The following is a 14,498-nucleotide window of genomic DNA, read 5'->3' as shown; positions in this document are numbered from 1 at the left end:
AATTGAGATAAATACAAGGTACTGCATTTTAGGAAAGCAAATCTTAGCAGGACATATACACTTAATGGTAAGGTCCTAGGGAATGTTGCTGAACAAAGACCTTGGAGTGCAGGTTCATAGCTCCTTGACAGTGGAGTCGCAGGTAGGATAGTGAAGAAGGCGTTTGGTATTTTTTCTTTTATTGGTCAGAGTACAGAGTACAGGAGTTAGGCGGTCATGTTGCGGCTGTACAGGACATTGGTTAGGCCACTTTTGGAACACTGCATGCAATACTGGTCTCCTTCATAGCGGAAGTGTTCAAAAAGACTTACAAGGATGTTTCCAGGGTTGGAGGATTTGAGCTATAGGGAGAGGCTGAATAGGCTGGGGTGTTTTCCCTGGAGCATCGGGTGGCCTTACAGAGGTCCAGAACTCAAGGGCACAGGTTTAGGGTGAGAGGGGAAAGATATAAAAGAGACAAAAGGGGCAACTTTTTCATGCAAAGGAATGGAATGGAATGATTTGCCAGAGGAAGTGGTGGAGGCTAGCGCAATTGCAACATTTAAAAGGCATTTGGATGGATATATGAATAGGAAGGATTTGGAGGGATATGGGCCGGGTGATGGCAGGAGGTACGAGATTGGATTGGGATATCTGGTCAGCTTGGACGAGTTGGACCAATGGGTCTGTCTCCATGCTGCACATGTCTATGACTCTATGACTAATATATGTTGATCTGACTTTTAAGGTTCAATCACCAAACAATTATAGTCCTGACTGCAGAGCTAAATATAAATGAGCATTTGTTTTTAACCTATCTATTTTCAACTATTTTACAACCTATGTAATCATTCACAAGTATCAATATCTTCAGTTTGAACCTCACCTCTTGTCCAACCAGAAATTTGAAGGTTGCATCTCAAACACTAGTCTGTTGACAGAGAAACAAACTGCCAAGAGCATGAACTGCATCATATAAATCGAAGAAAAGCAGCAAATTACAATAAGCAGAGGGAATAGTAAAATTGGCCATCAAATTTTGTTAATGGTTACATACCTTGCAGTGTTAAGTTGTGTACTTCACAGTTGCTGGGCAATATTTCAAAACTTCAACTTCCAATTTTTATTTAAATCAGACATCTGCTTTATCTAAGAAATCTCTTTAGTTATTTACAAATATACTGGTATAGCAACCATATTTTTTGTCCTGATTATGCTTCAAAATATTGTCTACTTTTGAGCAGAGTTTTTACTCGGGGCCAGAATCAATAATCAAATGTCGGTAACCACTTATCCACAAGAGGGCAATGCAGTGAAGTAAGAGAAGTTCATGAAAATTTCAGCTCCAGCAAATGGGATGGTTTCTGGAGTGGGTGACAGATCTACATTGCTAGTCTTTCATCCAGACTCCAAGTTGCCAAACTTTAATTTAATTCTGGTTAAACTCTGCATGATTTTGAAAATATAACAAGAACTAAGAAAATTACATCACAGCAACAGGCCCTTCAGCCCTCCAAGCCTGCACCGATCCGGATCCTTGATCTAAACCAGTCACCTCTTCTTGAAGGATCTGTATCCCTCTGCTCCCTGCTCATTCATGTATCTGTCTAGACACATCTTAAATGACGCAATCATGCCCACCTCTACCACCTCTGCTAGCAACAAGTTCCAGGCACCCACCACCCTCTGCATAAAGAATTTTCCACGCACATCTCCATAAAACCTTTCCCCTCTCACCTTGAACTCATGATCCTGATTTACAGAATTCCCCAAATAATCAAGCTCGGGATGAAAAAGAGGCAGCTTCCTCATCATACGTACTTTTCATTACTTACTCTTACAGTAGTGCCATTTCCTTCCATCATTTCTGCAGTGATGAGTCATGATAGTTCACATACATGTTCTTTATGCCATCCAGTGGGGTTACTCTCAATGATCGTAGCCAATTTAAAAAGGCATGAGTGAGTGCAAGGCTGAGTTTATTAATTACTTGATGCAAGAAGAAATAAAGCAAGATTACAAAAGGAGTGGTGCATCCAAAAAAGCCATGTTAAAAGAGATTTATGGAATAACATTGAAGTTTTGCAAAGAGTTGACAATGGGATGGTGCACCATTATGATGGGTAATATGAGCAGTGTTGATAGTTAAGCAGTTGATTGAGAGATTTTGGCTTAGAACATATCTTGAAACCATTGCCACTTAGTTTGGATGCACGAGTCAAGGAAAATATCATCCTTGCATCCAGTCTGTCCAGCTCTGTCAGAATTTAGTTTTTCCAATGAGATGTCCTCTCATTCTTTTAATACAAGCCAGTTGAAACGTCTCTCAAAAGATATTATCACATACATTTGGTGCAGACAGAACTAACCTAAGCCTCCAAGCTCAGAGGAAGGGACATGATCACTCTACCATGAGAGCCCGACATACCCAATGGACCCATCTCACTTCATACAACACACCTGCTATTCCAGGAAATCAGCCTGATCAACCTTTGCTGCGCTCCCTTGGAGATGACACTGTCCCTAATATTTAGACTTTGAGTATACTCCCTGAAGGAAGATCTTTAGATAATTAAAAGGTAGAATATTTGCATTATTCACAGATCCAATCTAACCAGTTTATTACAATCAAGAGCAGATTTTGTATTCTCTAACAGCCCATTGTCACGATGTTCTGTAGGGAAAGAATTGTGCCTTCACTTATCCTTAGAACACATATTTAAATTAGATAATTCAGCAGCAATCTTTAGTGATTTTAAAATAAAGGTTATTGATTCTCTCACACAATGCAAATTTTAAAAAAAACCTACTCATACTGTACACATGCAAAGGCTAGACACAAAAAACAAAAGTACACTTCTACACAGGTTATTTACTTTTGAAATATGGAATACCATGTAACAGTTTGTGGTTTCTTCAAAGGATTTGGTAATTTCAAGTTGAAATTACGGTATTGTAAAATAAAAGATTCTCAGTAAATTTACATAATTCTCAGCCTGGTACCTAAGGAATTGGTTCCCAAGTAAACTCTGAAACTGGAATAGATTAAGTACTTTGGCTGCTTGATGACTTGCAGATTATTTCAGAGTCTAGTTCTTAGACTGGATGATAACTGATGACTCTGAAAAATTGACTGGGTCCTGGGATAACAAAAGGTGAATTCTATGAAATTAACTTGGATTTCAGGACTAATTCTGAGGCTCACCCACTCACTTTTGGACAGGGCCAGTAACTGTGATAACAGAAAGTGGTTCATGGTGTTAGGTTCTTTACTTGCGATGCAATTCGCACACACTTATTTCTGCAAATAATGAAAGTTTATTTAAGCCTGTACAAGCTCGGTGACCCCCTTTGACACTCTTCACAGGTGTGCCAAGTCAAAAAAGGCCTGAACAAAAGGAAACACATCCCCTTTATACAGGTCAGTTGGTAATGCTCATAGGTACTCCGGCCATTCCCCCTCCCATAACCACATTACTCCAAGTCACCCTCAGAGATAATATAAATATTAATGCCTTAATCCTGGAGAATCGTTATGCAAATGATTTCCTGACTCCGTAATTTCCTAAGACAATGTAGGTGTGATACAGCCTAGCTTTGGGGATGGTACTGAAAGCATTTCTGAATGGAAGGGGCTGAAATGAGAGTTAAAATTTGATAATAGTTGGGGAGTAGTAGTAAGTGACTGCCTAAATGAAGTAGGAGTCATCTGCATCAATGTCGTCCTAACCACTTCGCAAAATGTTCAGCTTCACGAGGAAGACAGTACCGTTTAACCCTTGAATACTACATTAATGTCAAGAAGAATTGTCCAATTTAATCTTTTAACATTACAGTGGCAATGGAGTTTCAATTTTTTCTTTTGCCCATTATGGAACACAAAATCAGACCATCTGGAAACGTCAATCTAAGTGTTGGTTGATCTTGAAACATTGAGATGTGTGAACTGAACAGATCACTTTGAGGTACCCTTACCTACGTCCATCTCTAATAAGGTATTCATCAGAGACTTGAAAGGGTCTGCAAACCAAATGCCAAAAGAGTACAATTTTCAGCAACATCTTAGCTGCTTGAATTTTTAAAAAAATTCATCACACAATATACCCAAGGAAGTTCAGTTATATTATTCAAACGGATCACATTTTACCAGTGACGTTTCTTTCATCAAAAAAAAGGGTACATATTATATGGGATTATATTAATCAAAATTATTACCAAAAAAAGCGACAACTTGAAAGTAGAGCCGCAGGTAGATAGGATGGTGAAGAAGATGTTTGGTGTGCTTTCCTTTATTGGTCAGACTATTGAGTACAGGTGTTGGGAGGTCATGTTACAGCTGTATAGGACATTGGTTAGGCCACTATTGCAATATTGCATGCAATTCTGGTTTCCTTCCTATCGGAAAGATCTTGTGAAACTTGAAAGGGTTCAGGAACTTTTTCCAAGGATTTGCCAGGGTTGGAGGATTTGGGCTATAGGGAGAGGTTGAACAGGCTGGGGCTGTTTTCCCTGGAGCGTTGGAAGCTGAGGGGTGACCTTATAGAGGTTTGTACAATCACGACGGGCATGGATAGGATAAATAGTCAAAGGCTTTTCCCTGATGTCAAGGAGTCCAGAACTAGAGGTCATAGGTTTAGGGTGAGAGGGGAAAGATATAAAAGAGACCAAAGGGGCAACTTTTTCACGCAGAGGGTGGTAAACGATTGGAAAGGACTGCCAGAGGAAATGGTGGAGGCTGGTACAATTGCAACATTTAAAAGGCATCTTGATGGGTGTACGAATAGGAAGGATTTGGAGTGAGATGGGCCAGATGCTGGCAGGTGGGACTAGATTAGGTCGCAATATCTGGTTAGCATGGACGAGTTGGACCGAAGGGTCTGTTTCCGTGCTGTACATCTCTATGACTCTATTTGAGCTTCAGCTGACACTCAGTTCAAGAATGCTTAGAATGTCTAGTGGGTCAGAATTTAAAAACTACTTATGGATATCGGCAATTTATTGAGCTTTATTGCATGATTAAATGATGCATTCTCACTTCACAATTGTCATGGACCAGACTGACCCTCTTCAAATGTAACAATGTGATACCTAGAACCTAACTTATTTACTTAGAGGCAAGTGCTGTGTTTCAGATGTAATTTGAGTGATTACACAACTTTGCTTTAAGCAAACATATTTTATTCATACTCGACAGTTAAAATGCAACCAAAGAAAAAAATTCAGCTAACAACTCTGTTGAAAAGCAGAACAGAATAATAGCTTAGTAATTAAATGAACAACAACTGATCAAATATAGTAACATCCCATAAACACAGCCTGTACAAAGGCAAATTTAGTAAAATTAAAGTGTCACATGCAATGTTTCTCTTGTCTAGGAGGAAAGATTAGGAGAAAGTTCTGGCAGACAGAACTCAAGCATTTTGCAACATAAGGGAACGATATACAGCAGCTTCAAACCCCAACAACTACTGAATGCTAAACCAAAACCCTGGCTCTGTGGGAGCCTAATTCCACTCATTCATGCTGTTCCTATTGCTCCAACTTTAAAAAACCCATGGCCTCAAGCTGTTTAGTTTATTAGCTTGGAACAAACTGCTTGGCACCTCTGTCAATCTCTCTTCATAAAAAAAAGGACAAAATGCATCTGTTTTTGTATATTTCAAAAGTTAGTATCATTTCAAAGTTTGGGAGAAGATTTGTAGCTTGGGTGCTCATTGTTGTGGCTCTGTTCGCCGAGCTGGGAATTTGTGTTGCAAACGTTTCGTCTCCTGTCTAGGTGGCATCCTCAGTGCTTGGGAGCCTCCTGTGAAGCGCTTCTGTGATGTTTCCTCCAGCATTTATAGTGGAAGCGGAAGAGACAAACCACTGTAAATGCTGGAGGAAACATCACAGAAGCACTTCACAGGAGGCTCCCAAGCACTGAGGATGCCACCTAGACGTGGGACGAAACGTTTGCAACACAAATTCCCAGCTTGGCTAACAGAACCGCTGTAGTATCATCACACAAGTCAGGTGCAGTGTGGAAATAATGTAACATTTACCTTTGGACTGAAAATGTGAATTTGTTAACTAAGTAATTAAGCAAAATCAACAAGATTTTCTCAAAGGAGCTTCACGCCACCTCACTGCTTTGTGATTTTGGGCTCTTCCAGATTTGGACGACAAATGCATAACTTAGAGCAAAGCAAAAAAAGATTGACAGAAACCTAACAGTAGCACGAACATGTAAATCAGAAGCAAGAGCATTCAATCCGTCCTGTCTGCTCTGTCATTCAATAGGATCACGCCTAGTCTGATGAACCCCAAATCCACCATCTTGCCTCCCCTGATAACCATTTACCTTCTTGCTCAACAACTATCTGGCTACTTCTGCCTTAAAAATATTCAATACCTCACCTTTGATCATCTTTTATGGAAGGGAGAGTTCCAAAGACTCAAGATCATCAGAAAAAAGTTCTCCATATCCATTTTAAGTTGGTGGCATCTGATTTTTAAACAGTGACCCCTTGTTCTCGATTCTGCCAAACGTGGAGAGGATGGTGTCTTGTGTAATCTGTTAAGATCCTTTAAGATTTTATATGGCTTGAGGAGTGGCAGATGGAGTTTAATTTAGATAAATATGAAGCGCTGCATTTTGGAAAAGCAAATCAGAACAGGACTTATGCACTTCATGGTAAGGCCCTTGGGAGTGTTGCTGAACAATGACCTTGGAGGGCAGGTTCTTTGTTCCTTCAAAGTAGAGTTGCAGGTAGATCAGATAATGAAGGTGGCATTTGGTATGCTTTCCTTTATTGGTCAGAGTACTGAGTACAGGAGTTAGGAGGTCATGTTGCGGTTGTACAGGACCATGGTTAGGCCACTTTTGGAAGACTGCATGCAATTCTGGTCTCCATCCTATCGGAAGGATGTTGTGAAACTTGAAAGGGTTCAGAAAAGATTTACAAAGATGTTGCCAGGGTTGGAAGATTTGAGCTATAGGGAGAGGCTGAATAGGCTGGGACTGTTTTCCCTGGAGCATCAGAGGCTGAGGGGTGACCTGATAGAGGTTTACATAATTATGAGGGGCATGGACAGGATAAATCTTTTCCCTGGAGAAAGGTGTGTGTGTGTGTGTGATCTAGACAGCATAGGTTTAGGGTGATTAGGTTAGGATATCTAGTCTCATGGACAAGTTGGACCGAAGGGTCTGTGTCTGTGGTGTACATCTCTATGAGCTTCCGTATTTCAACCAAGTCACCTCTTACTCTTCTGATCTCCTGCCTATTCCAGATATTTGTTTCATAAACCTTCTTTGAATTGCCTGCAATGCATTTACATCCTTATTTAAAATTAGGGTGACCTTCACTGTCCATAATATTCAAGGTAAAACAAGTTTCATCAAACTACTTAAAAATGGAGTAATGTTTGCAATGTTCCAGTCTTCAAGTTCAGCACAGCTAATCTGCTTCACATATGTTATTCAAACTAGAGCTACAATTTACTGCCCAGTCTGCTGCAAGTTTCTGTTTATGTTCTTCTTTTTAAGAGGGCATTTCCTTCAACGAATTACTGCTGCAACCCAAGATCACAAAATGGGTTTATTAGGCAAGGAAGAATTTCTTGTTTGTCAGTGAAATTCTTTAGGAAATCCCACAAGGACAGTTTGGAAGAAATTCCAAGGTAATTGATCAATTATTAACAGCATCTAACATAGACTCTTGAAGTTCACATACAAGGACAATATCTGAATGTTTAGGAATAAACAAATCTGAGAAAAACAGCAGTGAAAAATGAAGTAACATGGAATCGGAAAAACTACAAGAAGTATACCTTCTGAATAAGCATCAACATTAAAACATCTTATGAGTAGTCTTCAAGGATTAGATTAAATAGAATTTCCACGGATAAAAAATGTGCAAGTGGTTAATGGCACACTAATACATAGCAACAGCGAAATTTCAAGAAAATCATAACATGGGCGGCACGGTGGCACAGTGGTTAGCACTGCTGCCTCACAGCGCCTGAGACCTGGGTTCAATTCCCGCCTCAGGCGACTGACTGTGTGGAGTTTGCACATTCTCCCCGTGTCTGCGTGGGTTTCCTCCGGGTGCTCCGGTTTCCTCCCACAGTCCAAAGATGTGCAGGTCAGGTGAATTGGCCATGCTAAATTGCACGTAGTGTTAGGTAAGGGGTAAATGTAGAGGTATGGGTGGGTTGCGCTTCGGCGGGTCGGTGTGGACTTGTTGGGCCGAAGGGCCTATTTCCACACTAAGTAATCTAATCTAATCTAAGATCCTTTCATGTCTTTGATACAGCCTGCAGCACACATTCACTATGCCAATCAAATTGGGTTTATCAGTCCTAACAATTGCATCCCCTGTTGTGTCAGTCCTCTGCAATGAAACTAGAGCATTGTCTCTTTGGTGCACATTTATGAAGAACCTCGATTGCCCCAATGTCAGACTCATCCCCTCAACTTCTGATTGGCCCCAAAGAAATACAGCACATGACACTTTGCACCAATTTTGTTGAAGGAGCAGCTGGAAAAACTAACATGGCTGATATTCCAGATTTCTTCGAGTATTTACTTTCTTCACCTTCAACTTTATTGAGGTATGCGCAAGGCAGTGGAGCTATACAGATACCGGTCTGGTGCCGGGGCTTGTCCAGATCATATTGGGCCCAAATGTCATCTGCAATCCCAACAAACTTTAGCCAAGCAAGAGAATCAGTTTCCCTGTGTCACCAAGAGGCACAGCAGAGGACTTGCCAAATGTAAGGACTTACATATATCGCTATCCTGTTTGCACTGCTGTTAGTCAGGGATAGGCTGAAAAATAATAGAGGTAAATAAATGAAAAGAAAAGCACGATATATATACCAACTTTCTTCACCCGCCTACTACAATTGTTCGATACATACACAAAGACAGATATCCAATAGTGTTTTAAATGGACTGCCTTTACTGAAAATATTCAGACATAATCAATGGGACAAATTCTAGTTTGATGTAGCAGTAAATGCTGATACCTGGGCAAGCATCAACTTGCAGAACGTTTCAGGGAACACCTCTGGGACACCTGCACCAACCAACCCAACCGCCCCGTGGCTGAACACTAACTCCCCCTCCCACTCCACCAAGGACATGCAGGTCCTTGGCCTCCTCCATTGTCAGACCCTGACCACACGATGCCTAGAGGAAGAGCATCTCATCTTCCGCCGAGCAACCCTCCAACCACACGGGATGAATGTAGATTTCTCCAGCTTCCTCATTTCCCCTCCCCCCACCTTATCTCAGTCCCAACCCCCGGATTCAGCACCGCCCTCTTGACCTGCAATCTTCTTCCCGACATCTCTGCCCCCACCCCCTCTCTGACCTATCACCCTCACCTCCTTCCACCTATCGGATTCCCAGCACTCCTCCCCCCAAATCCCACCCCCACCCCCAACCTTTTATCTCAGCCCACTTGGCACACCACCCTCATTCCTGAAGAAGGGCTTATGCCCAAAACGTCGATTCTCCTGCTCCTCGGATGCTGCCTGGCCTGCTGCGCTTTTCCAGCACCACACTTCTCAACTCCAGCATCAACTGTTTGGTTGCGTGTCACAAATTAAATGCTCCATGCTAACTTTCTCAATACATTAAGGCATTTGGTTAAAAGAAATACATGTACTTTATCTCAAATTTGCATATTTTATATACAAAATTGGTCATTAACAAACTAGAAACAAGAATTTTGTTTCTAAGTAGGCTCACCTAAGAAAACGCTCAAATGAAGTTTTATTTTAAAAAAGGGAGACATTAAAAGTCTTGCTATCGATCATTTAGCACAACAACTGTTGTTCAGAAATATTAAAGTTAATTATAAATGAAGTAATAGCAGAGCATTTAGAAATACAAACTATGATCAAGCAGAGTTAGCACGACTTGATGGTGGGGCAATTATACCTGAGAAATTTACAACATGAAAACAGACCCTTTGATCCAACTTGTCCATGTCAACCAGATATACCAACCCAATCAGTCCCATTTACCAGCACTTGGCCCATATCCCTCTAAATCCTTTCTATTCATATAACCATCCAGATACCTTTTAAATGTCGCAATTGTACCAGCCTTCACCACTTCCAATGGCAGCTCATCCAAATACGCACCAACCTTTGCATGAGTAAGTTGCCCCTTTTAAATCTTTCCCCTCTCAAGGTAAACCCATGCCCTCTAGTTCTGAACTCTCCCAACCCAGGGAAAAGACTTTGTTTATTTACCCTATCCATGCTAATCATGATTTTATAAGTCTTGATAGAGGTCACCCCTCAGCCTCGGACGCTCCAGGAAAAACAGCCCCAGCCTACTCAGCCTCTCCCTGTAGCTCAAATCCTCCAACCCGAGCAAAATTCTTTTAAATCTTTTCTAAACCCTTTCAAGTTTTGCAACATTCTTCCTCTAGTAGGGAGACCAAATTAGCATGCAATATTCCAAAAGTGGTCTAACCAATGTCCAGTCGCAACATGACCTCCCAACTCTTATACTTAGTGTTCTGACCAAAAAAGGAAAACATACTAAATGCCTTCTTAATCTGAGGATTTTCAGAAGACATTTGATAAGGGACCACACATTAGGCCAGTTAATAAGAGGCCACTGATGTTGGAGGGAGTATATTAGCATGAATAGAGGATTGGCTAACTCATAAAACAAAGTAGGGATAAAGTGGACATTTTCAGGATGGCAACCTAAAATAGTACCACAGGGATCAGTGCTTACGATAGATCAATTACTTATGTAAAAAAAATTAATGATTGGAATTAAGAAAATGAATGTACTATAATCATGTTTGTGGTGGAGAGTGAGGGTTTTTGTGAAGGGATTAAGGATTATGGGGAGAAGGCATGAGAATAGAGTAGAGAAACATATCGGCCATAATTGAATGGTGGAGTGGAATCAATGGGCCAAATGGCTGAATTCTGCTCCTCTGCCTGGTGGATGTAAAAATATGTTTGGAAAGCCAGTTGTGAGGATTTATCAAAGATCCCTGGAGAGATATACAGACAGCTTAAATAACTGAGCGAAATGAATATGATTATGCAGTGATAGAATATGAGATTATGCACTTTGGCAACAAGAGAGGAGATGATTATTTAAATGGAGGAAGACTGCAAAAAAACTATGGAACAGAGGGATTGAAATCGTTGTTTATGAATTGTAACACCAGCACCCAGTTTCAGCAGCTGTTAGTGAAAAGTGAGTGGAATTTTGGCCTTTATTTTAATGGGAATGGAATACACAGGAACTTGAATTATCCGAATTTCAGATTATCTGAATAAGATCGCAAGGTCCCAATGCTCAGCTAAGCTGTTGTTATCTGACATTTGAGAGTTTCTCTATAAAATTGGGGTGCTTTGCTAAAACTATACAAAGAACTGGTCAGCTGGAGTACTATGAATAGTTTTGAGACGTATCTTAAGTAAATGTACACCGGCATTAGAGAAGGTTCGCAAGACTACCAGACATGGATGCTCCATCTTATATGGAGTGGTTGAGTAGGTTGAGCCTTTCACATATTAGAACATAGAAGAAGGAGGAGCAACATTACTGAAACATACAAAATTCTTAGAATGTCCCTGACCTTCCCATTGTTGGTCATTTTAAACAGTGTCCTACTCAGATATCCACGTATCTATCCTTGGCATGTTGCAGTGTTCCAGTAAATCATAGTGCCAAGCGGAAGATCAACATCTCATCTTCAGACTCGGCACTTTACATTCTTCTGGATGTAACATTGAGCTCAATACCTTCAAATTGTGAGCCATTTCTTCTTTTATCTTTTAGCTTGTTGCATTCTGTTATCACGCACTCTTTCACCTGCCTCCCCAATGCCCCCGCCACCCCCTCCACCCCACCCCAGGGGGGCCTGTCTGCTCTTTCAAATTTGGCTGGAAACATTGCCACATTCCCATCACTTAATCCATACTGTCAACATCTTTTCTCCACAAGCACCCTACATCCACTGCCCCAGCATCCACCTCACCCAGACCTACAGCATAAATGCTGACCCCTCCTCACTTGACTGCAGCTCTGATGAAGAGTCATTCAGACTTGAAACATTAGCTCGCTCTCTCTCCATGAAGTTAAAAATCATGACACTAGGTTTATAGTCCAACAGGTTCATTTGGAAGCACTAGCGTTCGGTCATCGCTCCGAAAGCTAGTGCTTTCAAATAAAGCTTTTGGTCTATAACCTGTCATTGTGTGATTTCTAACTTTGTACACTCCAGTCCAACACCGGCACCTCCAAATGTCTCTCCATGAATGCTGTCTGACCTGCTGTTTTTCAATTCAAATTCCAGCACTGGTTTTCGATTCAAATTCCAGCATCTGCAGTGTTAGAAACAAGTTTAATAAAATTTAGATGAGACCACCAAAACCGGAAACAAGACAATTTATCTACGATCTTGCAAGAAAGGGCATCAAATGCAGAAGCAAATGAGCAACGAACATTCAAACTAGTCTACAGTTATACTTTTGAGCTGTGTGAGGTCATCTCTCCCGACTCTTACATTACCCAATCTTTCTTATTGTATTCTACCCCAACCCAGCTGAGCTCCGCCCTTATTGCCCCCTCTTCTCCAAGTTGGCAACCTTTCCCTCTTAAGTGCTGACATAAGGCTAAACTTGTATCTTGATGTTCTTTTACTTTGCTTGTAACATCTTCCATTGTTCATAGGTACATTCCATTCCTGAACATACAGTTTGACAATGTACCTTTTCTTGCCTAGTTTATGCGTTTCAGTTATGTCAGCTATTTTGCTGAGACTAAATTATTTAAAAAATGATGATGAAATAAATTTGCTTTAATAATTCTGCACTAAAGTTAGTATGCAATTATCCACAATTATACATTAAAGATAGTGGGCGGCACGATGGCACAGTGGTTAGTACTGCTGCCTCACAGCGCCTGAGACCTGGGTTCAATTCCCGACTCAAGCGACTGACTGTGTGGAGTTTGCATGTTCTCCCTGTGTCTGCGTGGGTTTCCTCCGGGTGCTCCGGTTTCCTCCCACAGTCCAAAGATGTGCGGGTCAGGTGAATTGGCTATGCTAAATTGCCCGTAGTGTTAGGTAAGGGGTAAATGTAGGGGTATGGGTGGGTTGCAGGTCGGTGTGGACTTGTTGGGCCGAAGGGCCTGTTTCCACACTGTAAGTAATTTTTTTTTAGATTAAAGATACCTTTCCCTAATGCTTGCCTAGCTGATATTTTTCCCTGTACCTCTTTTCTGCACATACACACTCTTGCTTTTCTATACCTGCAAAAACAACACACTTGCCCATTTCTTACATGCAGTAATTCGCTCCTATGAATTTTTAGAGTATTTGACAAGGTAGATACAAAAATGCTGTTTTCTCTTGTGGAAGAGTCTAGCACCAGAGGGCATAATCGCAGAAGGCGTTGCACATTTCAGACAAAGGTGAAAAGGAATTTCTTCTCTGACGATAGTGGATCTGTGAAATTTTTTACCACAGTGGGCTGCTGAGGCTGGGCTTGGCTGAGAATAACAGCATTTTAATCAGTAAGCATTGTTGGGAAAAGCAGGAACGTGGATTTGAAGAATACCAGAATAACCATGATCTCATCTGAGTGGCAGAGTGACTCTATAGACTGAATGGCCTATTGCTCCCATAGCTTATAATTCAAACACAACTGGCAAAAATGTTACGACTTCGCTTTTAGCCGGTCAACTACACATCTAGAATGAGTTATGGAAAAAATAAACGTTCAACAACAAACTTTACAAACATCAGTTGGGTGAACTCCAAATGGCAAGACAGAAACAGCACACCCAGCTGAAGTGAAATTCTTTACGATAGGTGAACGTCAGCCTTCCAGTAAATTAAACAGGATAGTACAATTAGAGAGAGAATAAATCTAATCCATTGTGAAAGAATACTTTAGAGAAGTTGTACTCAGGATATCGGGGCGGCACTAATCAATCCTTGTGCGTTTATATTAAGCATTTGAACTGTCCTCGGCGCATTATGTAGCTCAACCAACAGTGTCAAGATACTTCCAACTCAACGTCGCACTTACTGAAAGAGCACACTGTGCTGAAAAACATTTTGCGCGAAAAACATCTGCAAATCGTGGACAATTTGTACAACTGTTCCGGTCACGCCATTCAGTCGTTTAAAAGCTCCAATTCTACTATTAAGACCTGATCCTCGAACAACTTCGTGGAGTCACCTTGTTTGAGGAAAAAACGATGTGCATTATACCGAAACGATTACAGCGGCCACCACCCTGGATGATCTTTCTGGACCATTGAATCTGCTCGCGGTGTATTGGGTCTGGGAGGGGGGGAAGGGTTGAACACACACTCAACGGTTTAGAACGCTCGCCAATTCAAGCAGCGCTGAACATTCCATTTTGCCGGACAAAATTCCCATTTAAGGGAATAGAATGACTGACGTCACCCACACAGAGCATCAGGGATGGGGCGGGAGTTGACGGTGGAGAACAACAGTCTTCAACCGAACAGAAAGTCGGAA

At 41.2% G+C, this 14,498-nt stretch overlaps 1 long non-coding RNA gene across 2 annotated transcripts; it reads right to left on the bottom strand.

Annotated features, from left to right (window-relative positions):
* Window positions 1–7,823: 7,823 nt before the first annotated feature.
* LOC132835045 (uncharacterized) lies at window positions 7,824–14,454 on the bottom strand. Of its 2 annotated transcripts, none has more exons than XR_009647268.1 (3): window positions 14,041–14,454; window positions 12,277–12,330; window positions 7,824–8,788 (listed from the first exon to the last, which is right to left on the bottom strand). It is a non-coding gene; the product is annotated as an uncharacterized LOC132835045 (long non-coding RNA). The 2 variants fall into 2 exon arrangements; XR_009647269.1 differs by having other exon boundaries at window positions 14,194–14,454.
* Window positions 14,455–14,498: the final 44 nt, after the last annotated feature.

Source organism: Hemiscyllium ocellatum, chromosome 43 (assembly GCF_020745735.1).
Source record: "Hemiscyllium ocellatum isolate sHemOce1 chromosome 43, sHemOce1.pat.X.cur, whole genome shotgun sequence".
Classification (NCBI taxonomy): Eukaryota; Metazoa; Chordata; class Chondrichthyes; order Orectolobiformes; family Hemiscylliidae; genus Hemiscyllium; species Hemiscyllium ocellatum.
This window is presented reverse-complemented; position numbering and strand designations above follow the sequence as displayed.